Consider the following 13,572-nt stretch of genomic DNA (forward strand, 5'->3'; position numbering starts at 1 on the left):
CTAGCCCTTGTATTGTTGCGATGCAATTCACCGATCGCCGATCGGCTCTATCGCATATTGCACAGTCGCATGTCGCATTGTCCTCCTGCTAGGCCTTTATCCCTTCAATGCTCTGATCCAATACATCTTATGGATTCGATAAGGGTTTAGGTTTTGGAACATAATATTTTGGGTCCGCCTCCACATCGCTCCATCGCTAATCGCTTTGTCGCACATTGCAACATCGGCATATCGCCAATCGGCCTACCCAGATTTTCGATTTCACGCGAAGGCCTTCCTCTGATGCGATATATCAAAGACGTTTATCAGGGAGCCCTTAAGGCCTACTGCTCCACCCTTTAAACCTTTCTAATGTGATTTTCTTTAAGAGATTCATATTCTCCATTAAGTCCCATTTAACAAGAAAATGCCTCCTTTTCAAAGGATAATGGGCAATTTTCTTTTTACAATATCTACTTCATCTGAAGTCCATTTTTGCCAATTCAAATTGCATTAGATTTAGAATGAAGAGATCTCTGCAATGAGACTATTTCCAAGAGCATCCTTTAACTTTCATTTTCCTTTGTGAGGAATATTTTTAGACTTAGAAGTCTATTCTAGATCCATTTTGGATCACGCCTTCCCACTAAAAAGATTTTGGACTCCAAAAGACTAATATATTGATCTGAACAGTAAATTCTTACCTCACCCTCTTCTTTAAACCTCCATACACTTGCCTTACATAGTGCTTCTGAACCAAAGCCTTTGAACACTCCCTTCCTAGATGTGCATGTCCTCCTGGGAAGAGTTGTTGTAGAAATTTTGAATAATAAACACTTATTCACAGAGATTATCTCAATTATACACTATTGTGGAATACATGCATAATACATAACCTCCTCTACGCTGATCATCAATTTAGCAGCATCAAAAATAATGAAACATCAATCGCATGCACACATTAACACAGTATGTAACCCGGGGAAAGCTTACAGCTGAAAATCCCACACTATCTGTATATTAATTATTGAGAACATGTAACAATACATAGTACAATACTCCTCACAGGTACTCAGTACTATCTCCACCTGTTACACACAAAACTAGCTCAGATCTGATCAATCACAGCTCAAATCTCCTCCACTGCTTTGCCTGCCTCCATTGCGCAATCCTGCAAGAGAATGAATGAGAATGGTTGATCAAAAATCCTATTTACCTTGGCTGATCCAAAATCACGTGAGCACAAGCTATAATTTGCTTGGTATTGGCCCACACTGCATAGTCCTCATTGGCATTACTCAATCCATGCATGTGCAAAATCTCATGCACAACTGATAGTCACAACTCACCCTTTCACTTACCTCTAACACCTGTCTCTGTTGAATTGTCCATGCACTGAGTTAACTGATGTATTCTTTAGTTGCTTTATGAGTTAATAATTAGTGAATTAATTAATATTTAATTCACACAACTCATCACTAGTGTATTCTTTAGTTAGACTAAATACAACTAGTTCAACTAAGTCAAACTGAACACAACTCCATCAACTCCACATCCAACTCCACAAAACTCACATGCATGAGTTCTAACGGAAGTCCTCCATGCAATAGCTCAACTAAAACATAAGAAACCACGTCATTCCTTCTACCAACTGCATGTGCCACATCCGTAGCTCAAACTGAAGTGCTCCAAGAGAATAAGATAAAGTTTATAGTCCAAATATTACTAAGGGCTAATAATATTTGACTGTTTCTATTTTTAGCCTGGTAGTCAAAAACTAGACTCTGATCACTTTGCTGTGAACCAAAAATAGAAGTCCATATATTTTTCCCAACATGACCAATCATCCATAAATAGCATCCTGCAACTCATAGACCATGATCCATATGTCTAAAAATAGACATAGTCTAAAAATAGACTTTGCGCCAAAAATAGCCTGCGGGCCAACTTAGTGAAGCCGACTCCTTTCCACTAAGCTCCATCATCTTGTTGCATTTTCAACACTCCCTCTCAGCAATATATGGATTATCTGCAACCCCTATCTCCTGCAACTCTGGAATGTTCTGCATGCAACACATTTGCCCGGTCCATTTTCTCCAACAACACTTCTAACAAAAACACTCCCAACTAACCACTCTGTTGGGCTAGGAACATACTCTGATGCTGAAGCTCTACCTGTTGTTGACAAGTGCTCCCTCTCTGACATCTGTGCTACTGCAACATCTCCATGCATCTCGCACCATTGCACACTTCTCTGTGCCACCTAGCACTGTGCAAAACACTTGTGCCTCTTGCATTGTTGCAGCCTGCTAGCTATGCGCTGTCCTGGGATTCCCTGCACTGTCGCTCTCTCTACCGCTCCATCCGCATATGTCTCTACCTAATCAGTCAGTTCCTGCTACTCCACATCGGGGCTCCCGTAGCAAGGTCTCATCCAAGAGGTTGGGTACCTCAAGGATCCTGCCCCTCCTCCTTGGGACAATCAATCTATATTGCCCCACCTCCTACCTGGAGGTATGGCTGCATGTGATCCCTCTACCCACCTGGCTCGAATTTTCCCCCTACTGGAGGTCTCTGCATGAGTAGATGTCTCTACTCGATCTCCTCTCAGCTTCCCTTGTTGTGGCTGCTCCAAAACCTCCTGAAGCTGCTGCACCAATCATGGCTCCTCCACAATTGTCTGAGACTTCTTCTGGCTCTACATGTTGAGAGGTAATATATGCTCCCTCTCAACCACCAAGTCTCCATCAGTTACCTTGCTGCTCAAGGCTTTGCATGCATCTTTAACCTCAAGAGCATACAGGTTCTTGACCCGTGAACCAATCTGCTTCACCTGTCTAGTGATGATGTGTCTAAGGAAAACCTTTCCCTTACTGAAGACTACATCATAGCCTCTGTCTTCCAGCATCGCGATTGACACCAAGTTTCTCTTCAGTCTTGGTACATACTTGACATCGGTCAAGGTAAGGTGATCTCCATGCTCCCTCTGAAAAATAACCGTGCCTACACCTGAGACACTATACGTCTCGTCATTACCCATTGATATGAGTATCTTGAGATCATTCTCCTCCATAGTACTAAACAAACTCTTGTCACCGGTCATGTGGAAAGAAGCTCCACTATCAAGAAACCAACCACTTCCCACCATGGATGAAACCATGCATGCAAAGAGTGTGAAATCCAACTTAAATTGTGAAGCAAGTGCCTCACCTTCATATCCTTCCTCGGATCCTTTCTTGGATTTCTTCTTTGGGCAATTAGTAGCATAATGGCCCACCTCATGACAACGAAAGCATCGCACTTTCAATTTGTCAACCTTCTTCCCATCATTGGAAGAACTGGATTTAGAAATACAACCCTTCTCCTTCCCCTTCTTTGATTTGGCAGCCAAAGCGCAATTTTCCTCATTAGATGCCTTAGATGAAGATCCGTCCCTGGTATTCCGCCTGATCTCCTCTTGCACAAGATCCGACCAAAGTCTCTCCCATCCTGGAAATTTCTCTCGACCATTGACAGAGTCCTGATAGGAATGCCAACTCTTCAGAAGACCAAGGAGAGCCAAGCTCACCAAGTCCTCATCATCAACAGTCACCCCCACACTTCCCAGCTCATCCCGGCACTGGGTATACTTCGTGAGATACCTGGGCATACTGTCTCCATCTCACACTTAATGTTTCTGAGTTTATCCTTGAGTGCCAACTTCCTCTAGTCACTCTTGCTTTGGAATAAATCTGTCAATGCTTTCCACATCAAGTATGGAGAAGCCTTTCCATGCAGGCTGGATACAATGTGATCCTTCACACCCTCCAACAAAATCCTTTTACACTTTGCTGTCTTCTTTTGCCATGCAACAACTTGAGCAGTATCAGTAGGCTTTGGGACCTCAACCTCTATGAACTCCTTCAGCCCATTATCATCTAACACCGCCTCCATCCTGTCTTTCCATGCAATATAATTCGAGCTGCCCTCAAGAGCATACTCCAATCGCAATCCGTTGAAAGACATTTCAACTTTAACACCAAGAAAACACCGCTGCAAATTCGAATTCCACCAGCTCAAAATTGAACCGCTTCTGATCTAAAATTCGTGAGAACAAAGTATTTCTCGTACAGAGATCGACTGTATGGGCATTCACCGGATATCTCACCTTCCAAAAGAAGGATGAATCCAGAGGCTACCTGGCCCGATTACAGACTCTGCCTGAAGAAATAAAATGTAAACACTTTCTGAATAATAGATCTGATGATCAATAGCTCTGATATCCTGTAGAAATTTTTTCTACAAATCATCTGGCTCTGATACCATGTAGAAATTTTGAATAATAAACACTTATTCACATAGATTATCCCGATTATACACTATTGCAGAATACATGCATAATACATAACCTCCTCTACGTTGATCATCAATTTAGCAGCATCAAAAACAATGAAACATCAATCGCATGCACACACTAACACAGTATGTAACCCGGGGAAAGCTTACAGTTGAAAACCCCACACTATCTATATATTAATGATTGAGAACATGTAACAATACATAGTAAAATACTCCTCACAAGTACTCAATACTATCTCCTCCTGTTACACACAAAACTAGCTCAAATCTGATCAATCACAGCTCAAATCTCCTCCACTGCTTTGCCTGCCTCCACTGCGCAATCCTGCAAGAGAATGAATGAGAATGGCTGATCAAAACTCCTATTTACCTTGGCTGATCCAAAATGATGTGAGCACAAGATATAATTTGCTTGGTATTGGCCCACACTGTGCAGTCCTCATTGGCATTACTCAATCCATGCATGTGCAAAATCTCATGCACAACTGATAGTCGCAACTCACCCTTTCACTTACCTCTAACACCTGTCTATGTTGAACTCTCCATGCACTGAGTTAACTGATGTATTCTTTAGTTGCTTTATGAGTTAATAATTAGTGAATTAATTAATATTTAATTCACACAACTCATCACTAGTGTATTCTTTAGTTAGACTAAATACAATTAGTTCAACTAAGTCAAACTGAACACAACTCCATCAACTCCACATCCAACTCCACAGAACTCACATGCATGAGTTCTAACTGAAGTACTCCATGCAATAGCTCAACTAACACATAAGAAACCACGCGAATCCTTCTTTCAGTTGCATGTGCCACATCTGTAGCTCAAACTGAAGTGCTCCAAGAGAATAAGATAAAGTTTATAGTCCAAATATTACTAAGGGCTAATAATATTTGATTGTTTCTATTTTTAGCCTGGCAATCTAAAAATAGACTCTGATCACTCTGCTGTGAAACAAAAATAGAAGTCCATATATTTTTCCCAACATGACCAATCATCCATAAATAGCGTCCTACAACTCATAGACCATGATCCATATGTCTAAAAATAGACATAGTCTAAAAATAGATTTTGCGCCAAAAATAGCCTGCGGGCCAACTTAGTGAAGGCGACTCCTTTCCACTAAGCTCCATCATCTTGTTGCATTTTCAACAGTTGTCTTCCTCCTCAACTTCCTACAGAACTCCTGCTGAGAAGGTCACGGAAGGTAGTTTGAACTTCTCTTCCTTGATCATTGATCCAGGGTGGCTCAAACCAATGTAAAGTTACATCTACTTCACAAAATTTTAATTTGTACCTATTTGACATACTGTCAAAAACAACTGTTAACAACAACAGGATTATAGACAACAACTAGATGGCCTAAATTCCTACTTCAACAAAAGAAACATATTTCACATCTTGTGAATTACCTCCATGTCTTTACATCTGCATACAAATGATTGACTAGATAACAAGCCAACAAAACATGCCTTTAAAACAATTGACCCTTCAAGTCAAGCATGTAGAAAAATAACTTTAGGATTCTTTTTCAAAGATGAAACACTTCATCATTATCTCCATCTTGGAGACCAAATCAACTTTTCCCAAGTCAACATTAACATTACATGCATGTTTAAAAACAAAGTAATCAACCCTTCAAGTTAATCACACATACATGTTCAAATACAAGGAAATCATCAACATCCCTATGTTCATGCATATCATGCTTATGCATGCATTTCATCCTTCAACTTTCACTTAAGTACACTGTACTTTCGAAGCTGAAATGAAATATAATGTTTCATCCTTCAACTTTCGCTTAAGTACACTGTACTTTTGAAGCTGAAATGAACATAATGTTGCAGCAATAAAGTGAGTCTCCTACTCAACTTTTCCATTCACCTTCTTGGTAAAACCCTGCAACTTGCATTCCATTAACAAAGAAATGCAAATAGATGCATTATATCAATAGACATGCAATCTTAATTGGATAAGAACTCTAACCATTTCTTACCAATCCATTTCAAAAGTCCTTCCTTTTTCTGCACATCAGCATCAACATGTGAATCATCTTGAAACACATCATTCATGGAATCTTTCTTTCCATTCCTGCCATTCTCTCTTTCCACCTTCTTCAAGGTTCACGGAAGCATTGTTGGATTTAGAGTCTAACAATTTTCAGCAATGTGTCCTTTCTTATGGCAATAAGTGCAACACATGTGCATCTTCTCAACACCATGATTTGCCTTGTCCAGTGGACCTTTAGCTTTTTGCTTCTTTTCCTTCAAAAATTTCCTGTATGTGGCCATTCTCTTCCAACATCTAGAAACATTATGGTTATCCAAACCACAAAAGGAACTTGCAATTCTTTTCCCATACTTATATGGAAATTTACCATGCTAAACATAATCAAAAGGAATATGGTTAAAACCAGATTTATACCTTTCTCTTTCACCTTTATTGCCTTCATGAGGGGGTGAATCGAATGAAGAAGTGACTCCCTTTGGAACACCATCAATCTCTTCAAGGCTTTCAGAGTTTCCACAACTCTCTGGTTCAAGTGTATGCTTATGAACACCTTTTTCCTACAAGTGATGTTTCAAGCTATTGCATTCCCCATGAATACAATCTTTACACTTTTGAGGTAGAAGACCTTAAATGAAACTCCTTCTTGGAACTATTTCAATTGTCTTCATGGCAGCTTTGGAACTTTCTCCATAAGATTGTCCATAGCCAAGACCTAAATACTTAGGTCTTTCCTCAACCATTATTGGCTCAACAATACCTTGTGCATGTTTGACCAAGCCTTTTCCTTCATAGCCCATTTTGGACTTTAACTTGGACCCTATGCCTCTAGTATGTTTTTCAAAAGAACCAACATAAATATTCTTAGAGGAAATTGAAGACAAACTAGAATTATTTACCTCTTCTTCAAGCTGATACTTGACTAAGGCTTCTTTGGCAACAAAGAGCTGTGTCTCCAACTCATGCATCCTTTCCAGGTCCATATTTGCAATATGAAGTTGTCTCTCCATTTCCTGCAATTTGTTAGAAAGCAACTGATTCTCTTCCTTCATGGAATTCAATTTCTCTCGAAGTATGATGCTCTTCCTTCCATCCTCATACATTTCTCTCACCATATCCATCATGATGAACAAGTCTTGCTTCATGTCTTCATCAAAGAATCTTGTGAAGAAAGAAGAATTTGAGGACTCACTTGTAGAAGTTGTCATTATCAAAATGAACAAAAGAACTTCAAACAAGATTAACAAAGAGGTTATTCAAGCAACATTTTGCAACAACCCTCTTGTGCTTCAAGGATTACTTTGAGGTCCTTTGGGATAAGAAGAATGCCTTCAGCCCTTCTTCTTTCTTGTCCTCTCCTGGACTTAGCTATCGATAGCTTTCCCTTCACCTCTGCAAACTCAAACAATAGTCAGTTTACAAACAATCAATCCTTGACTTTTTAAACACCTTTCAAGTTAAGCAAGCAAATAGATTGATTTGTCAATCAAGCATCCTACTTTGATCAATCAAGCATCATGATACCACCTGCTGTGGTATAACTTGCTCCGATACCACCTTCTTTGAAGGTGGGGTGTTACACTAAAAAATGTCACCATGACCACTTACAGTTAGTATGGCTCAAATCAACAGTCATGCTACCCCCTTAGGCAAGTCTTATGCCTCTGTTATCCATCTCAAACTCAAAGAAGAGAGAAAGTCTTGTAAAAAATATGTTTATCTCTGGGGTCGCAGGTTCTCTCTAGCCTTACCTGCGGGGACGCTGACCATGTTCACAAAAGGTGCGTCCTTGGACGCTCTGTATGTTAAGGGACAGGTGCGTCCTTCTGTAAAAGGCAAAATGCGCGAGTTTCATCTTAAAAAAGTTACTTGTGGTTACTTCTAGAACTTTCTAGAGGTCGGTTTGATGATTTGGATGCGCCTCCAGTTGGTTCATGTATCTCTATTAAGGGGGAACTTATCCCATCAATAAGGGAGCTATCCCACCCAAAGAGGGGGATTATCCCATTGATGGTGGACCTGAATAACCTCTTTACAGCACTATAAATAAAGACATTGAGCCAGAGGGAGGGGAGGTTGGAGCTATACATTTTCTTTGGGTAAATGCTGCAGGAATTAGGACTCCCATTTAGAACCTTGTGAGGAGAGATTGTCTTTGCTTGATTCTACTTGGAAGTGGGTGAGCTTTGTCAAAGTAGAGGAAAACCCTTGATGGACCCTGGGAGGAACTTGCACAACACCAAGGCCAGGTTGTAAGAGTTTCTTTGTTTCGTTATTAATACAAACTGGTTTATTTTTCTCAATAGCTTGTGTTAATGAGTTATTTCATGTGTTCCTTGGTCTGCATGTTAAATATATGTTTTATTATATGAAATGCAAGTGCTTGGTAATTGTTTGATTGTTTGTGGTTGCAGGAATTGACTTGAAGGAGGAGCTCATCCGGATCGGCAAGGACGGACTACAACAACCGCGTTTTGGAATAAGGTAAGCCTAAACACTTGTAGTTTTCATGTGTTAAAAGATATATTTAGAGAAAGATCACTCCATTTTGTCTTGTTTGTCGCTAGAGAGTTTAGACTCCTAGGGAGGTCAGTTGTGTCCGCACAAACGACTTTTTCCGCCACGACAAATTGGCGACTCCGCTGGGGAATCCATTAATGAGAGAGTCTTTTCCTTTGTGTGAACTTTGCTCTGTGAAAATCACTTTTATTTTCTGGTTTTTGACTGTGAGAATTAGTATTTGGGTGGCTTAGCTTTAGATTTAGTTAGATTTGGTTTTTCTCAACTTTTCCAGAAGGACGCACCCTCTGAGTACTGCACAGTGCGTCTTTGGACGCGCTGTTGCCGTTTGCACAGAGCGGGCCCGCACCTGTTATAACGGGTTGCCTGCGTCTTCCTGTAAAATTTAGGAAAAGTCCATTTTTTGCTTTAATTGCTTTTAGATTTTGATTTTTCTTAGTGTTTTCTACCCAGATCCTTTAGTACCCTGTCAAGAATTTTCACCTGAACTTGTTTTGTGAGCTTTGAGTGTTTTAGTGGATTTCAACGAAGTTTAGGCCTAGGGTTTGATTTTTCAATAGGTCCTGTAGTGACTTTGACGGTAGAGAGTTGTCCAGCCTTAGATCTCTCTGGTTAGTCAGCCTTCTTAGAAGTCGGGCCTGTCGTAAAGTCTCCTTGTGTGAGCAGCTTGCCATTTAAGTTGTTTTGGGTCAAATTTCAAATTACTTGTTTTTAAAGTGTTGATTTCCATTTTACAAAAGAACAAAAAGATTAGAGTTTTGTTTTGACTAGTTTTTGGTTCTGCAATAAGCTAGTCCTTGATTTGATTGTGATCAAGTAAAACACCTTAGAATAATCATTGTTGGTTTTGGCCTCGTTAAGATTGCTTAGAGTAAATTTACCTTTTAGTTTGCTTATGAGTGCATTTTCATAGATTTTAATAGTTGTTAAGATTGATTTTTGGTTATACTAGATTTATTTGCTTTATTAAAAGAAAAATACAAAAACATCTTCTTTAAAAGTCTTGTTTCAAGTAGCTTTTTGTTTTTGAAAGAGAAAAAGAGTTTTTCGTGCATGTAAAGAGCGGTCATGTTTTTTATGCTTGGAAAAGACAAACGAATTGTTTCTTTGATTGTCTTCAATTAAGAAGTTGCTTTTATAAAGATTGCATTCTCTCAACTTTTTAGTTAAGCAATTCATCGAAAAAGTAAAGTAGTGGGTAAATCATCCTAGGTGCATTTTGTAGTGGTTTCGAGTCGAGTCAACACACCACTGGTTTCACTTCCATCACCTTTTGACTTAAGAAACAACCTTAAAAGTAACGCTTAAATTAAAATCAATCTAGTAATTTTTATTTTTCTAGGGCTCTGAAACACCAACATAGCTTAGGCTAGGGTCTTGGAGTAGGTGAGTACTTAACTCTCCAAGACTACAAAACCAAACAGATAGTTTATCTTGAGTAGATTAAATCCAATTGTTTCAGTTATACTCTGGGAAAGCTCCTCTTAAAGGAGAAGCACGAGCTCGTGTCCGAACCAGTGAGGGGATCATTCCTCCCTCGTTGGGAACGACGCCAGACAGTACGTATTACAAACGGTAAACCTCGGATTAACCATTGTCGAGGAGCCAGGGGTCACTTATCGGTAAACCTTGGATTGTTGTCAAGGAGCCGGTAAGGGGATTGGAGCTTGTTACTCTGCCCTTGCGTGCTGTCGGAGTTTAGACTGTTCCCCCAGGTGTAATTGTTGTGATTGGTAACTTTAGTGACCATAATCTTTAGGGTTCTACCGAGGTGACGGTGGAGGGAAGGTCCCACTGTACCTGGAGCAGACGTCGGTTATACTCACTTGGATTTTCCGGGGGGTTCACTTCACTTCGAGACGGTTAAAGTGGAGGAACTTGTGCCGGTCTATTCATTAAGCAGGTTGCCGGGGTAACTGTTCCACCCGCCATTTCTGTACTGAATCCTGCGAGGTTGGGCCTAATCACCAACTAGCGCTTTTGGTCCGGAAGACTACTGTTTGTGTGTGGTTTGACGCTCTAGATTATTTAGGCGTGTGCTTCAAATTTGTTTGCTTCTTTAGAAGACTTTAGGTGGTTTGATTTGAAATTTTTACTTTGTTTTCGTGTGTTGTAGTTAAAAATCTTTAATTGTGGCGGAATTACCGAGACAGTCCCGTAGACTTCGGGGCCAGTCTCCTGAAGTTGTTTCTGTGGCCGAATTGTTGAGAAGATCCCGTAGACTTAGGGGATCCCCTCCTCGAGACGACCCGGGTAATTTAGAAGGGTTAAAGGTCCTTGTAACTCCTCCTAGTGACAGTAGAGTAGGTTCACCTGAAGAAGGAGAATCTTCCTTGGTAGTCCATCCAGATTACCAAAGTTTAGAAACAGGTTACAATCCCGAAACTGTTACAGTTTCCGAGCTTGCTGGTAGTTTTTCATCTGCCAGTGAAACAGGCGAAGAACCTGAAATTTCCGAACCTGTTACTCCAACTTCTAGTGTCCCTGATTCACCGAGAATAGAAAGAATTATCACCGAAAATCTACCTTCTGGTTTGATTGCTATAGAAGAACTTGCTCCAGAAGAAGATATAGGTGTCTCTCACCTTGAAGGTCAACTAACTATTGATCTAAGGGAGCGTGAATCCATCTTTTACAGTCCTCCTAGAAGTACTTCTTGGTACCTTGCGTTAACCAATTTTTTAGACAACTCAGTCGGTTTTTCCACACCTCGTACTCCTTTTCCACCTGGAGGTATTCATACTCCTGTAAATATGTCTGGTCAGTCGTCCGTGTTTACACAAAGTCCTGAATCTTTTTTACACGGCGGTCCTTCTGTTCCCACTGGGTATCAGTCACTTTCTGGTACCTTTGCGGGGGCATCTCCTCAACCCATTGATCATGGGTTATTTGCTGGAAACAGTGGTAATATACCATTGGGTGTAGGAGACATTTACATGATGTCAGGTTCAGTTCTCGTTTCCCAACCTCAAGGTGGCCAATTACCGCCTGGGGGGCAACCTCAAGGTACACAAATTGTGTCTGGGGGGCAACCTCAAAGTCAGTATGTACCTATGGTGCAATACTTACCTCAAGGTCAACCTCAGCCTCAATATGTACCCCAAGGTCAACCTCAGTATCAATATCAACCTCAAGGATGGCAACCTCAAGGGTATCAACCCCAAAGTTATCAACCTCAAGGGTACCAACCTCAAGGTCAAGGTCAACCCCAGTATCCGTATTTACCTCAAGGTTATCAACCTCAAGGTCAATACTCAAGTCAAGGTTATCAACCGCCTCAAGGTCAGTCATATGTTCCAAGTATGGGAACTGCACCTTACAATTATCAATCCTACCCTCAATCTGGTTATGGATCTCAGTACCCTCAACCTGTTACGGGTCAGTACCCTGGAATGTTAGTGTGGGATCCCTCACAGGGTCAACAGGTGTTGCAGCCAAGTGTACAGATGCTTCCTCAAGCTGGACAACCCGTAGTTTCTGGTCCAACCCAGCAACCGCAACCTGTCCAGCCAAATGTTCAAACTTCTGTAGCTTCGATAGTTACTCAGCCGTCAATTGCACCTAGTACTCCATCTCAAACGGCTGCTGCAACTATCGCTACATCTACCATACTTACTTCTGGAGTATCGACGGCTCCAGTTTCTACTGCCCCTGTTACCGCACCTCAGACATCTTTACCGTTGTCTGGATCTACGATTCAAACCACGGTCCAGATGCCTGTAGGTCAGCCTGGTATAAGTACGGTTGTGACTACTCAACCTCAATTTGTTCAACCTCCGTACCAGGGACAGTACCAACCTGGGCAAGCTGTCCAACAACCGGTTTACCAGTATCAACCGTATCCTGGGTACACTTATCAACAACCTCAACAACCCCAGTACGGTCCGGTTAATCCTGGTTTTCCAGGAGGATATAATATCCCAAATGCGACTCCTGTTCCTAGTTATCCTGGATATCCTCCTCCTGGGGCTGGTATTGTGACCCAGAGTTTTAGAGATCCTAACCGGCAGTTACCGTTTATTGCAACTTTAGATTTACCCGACTTGACGCGCCTAACGAACGATCCAATTCAATATCTTCAGTTCTGGCCGCCAATGCCAAATAAGTTGCCCAGTGATATACCCAAGTTCGAAGGTAAGTCTGGAGAGGATCCGTCCAATCATGTGATGACTTACCACCTCTGGTGTGCTTCGAATTCTATCTCAGATGATTCCATCCGCTTACGTCTTTTCCAGCGTACACTCATTGGTCTCGCGGCCAAGTGGTACATTGAGTTACCACGGGCCTCTTTTTACAACTTTAGCCAGTTAGCTACCTCGTTCTTAACTCACTTTCAGTTGCCGGTCAGATACGATAATGGCACGGAGTTATTAACTTCACTAAAACAATCGACGTCCACGTATATTTCTGATCACATTCATGAGTGGAGACGTCGAAGGCGATTAGTGAAAGTTTTTATCCCGGACCAAATCTTAGCTGAATGGTTTGTCAAATCATTATTACCGAAGATTACTGAAGATGTCGCTAAGGCCGGAGTAGTTACTGAGGAGCAAGTCATTGCTCAGGCACAATACCTTGACTTAGTTTACACTCAGTCGGGTACGTTACACGAGAAGATTCCGGATCTTCCAAAGTCGAATCAAATCGCTGCTGCTCCTTCGGGATCTCATGCCGCTGATGGTATGATTGGTATCGTGACTACGAAGAGTAAGAAGAAGTCTTCCA

This window comes from Pinus tabuliformis, chromosome Q, assembly GCF_031772625.1.
Source record: "Pinus tabuliformis cultivar Carrire ecotype Pingquan chromosome Q, CPIR1, whole genome shotgun sequence".
Classification (NCBI taxonomy): domain Eukaryota; kingdom Viridiplantae; phylum Streptophyta; class Pinopsida; order Pinales; family Pinaceae; genus Pinus; species Pinus tabuliformis.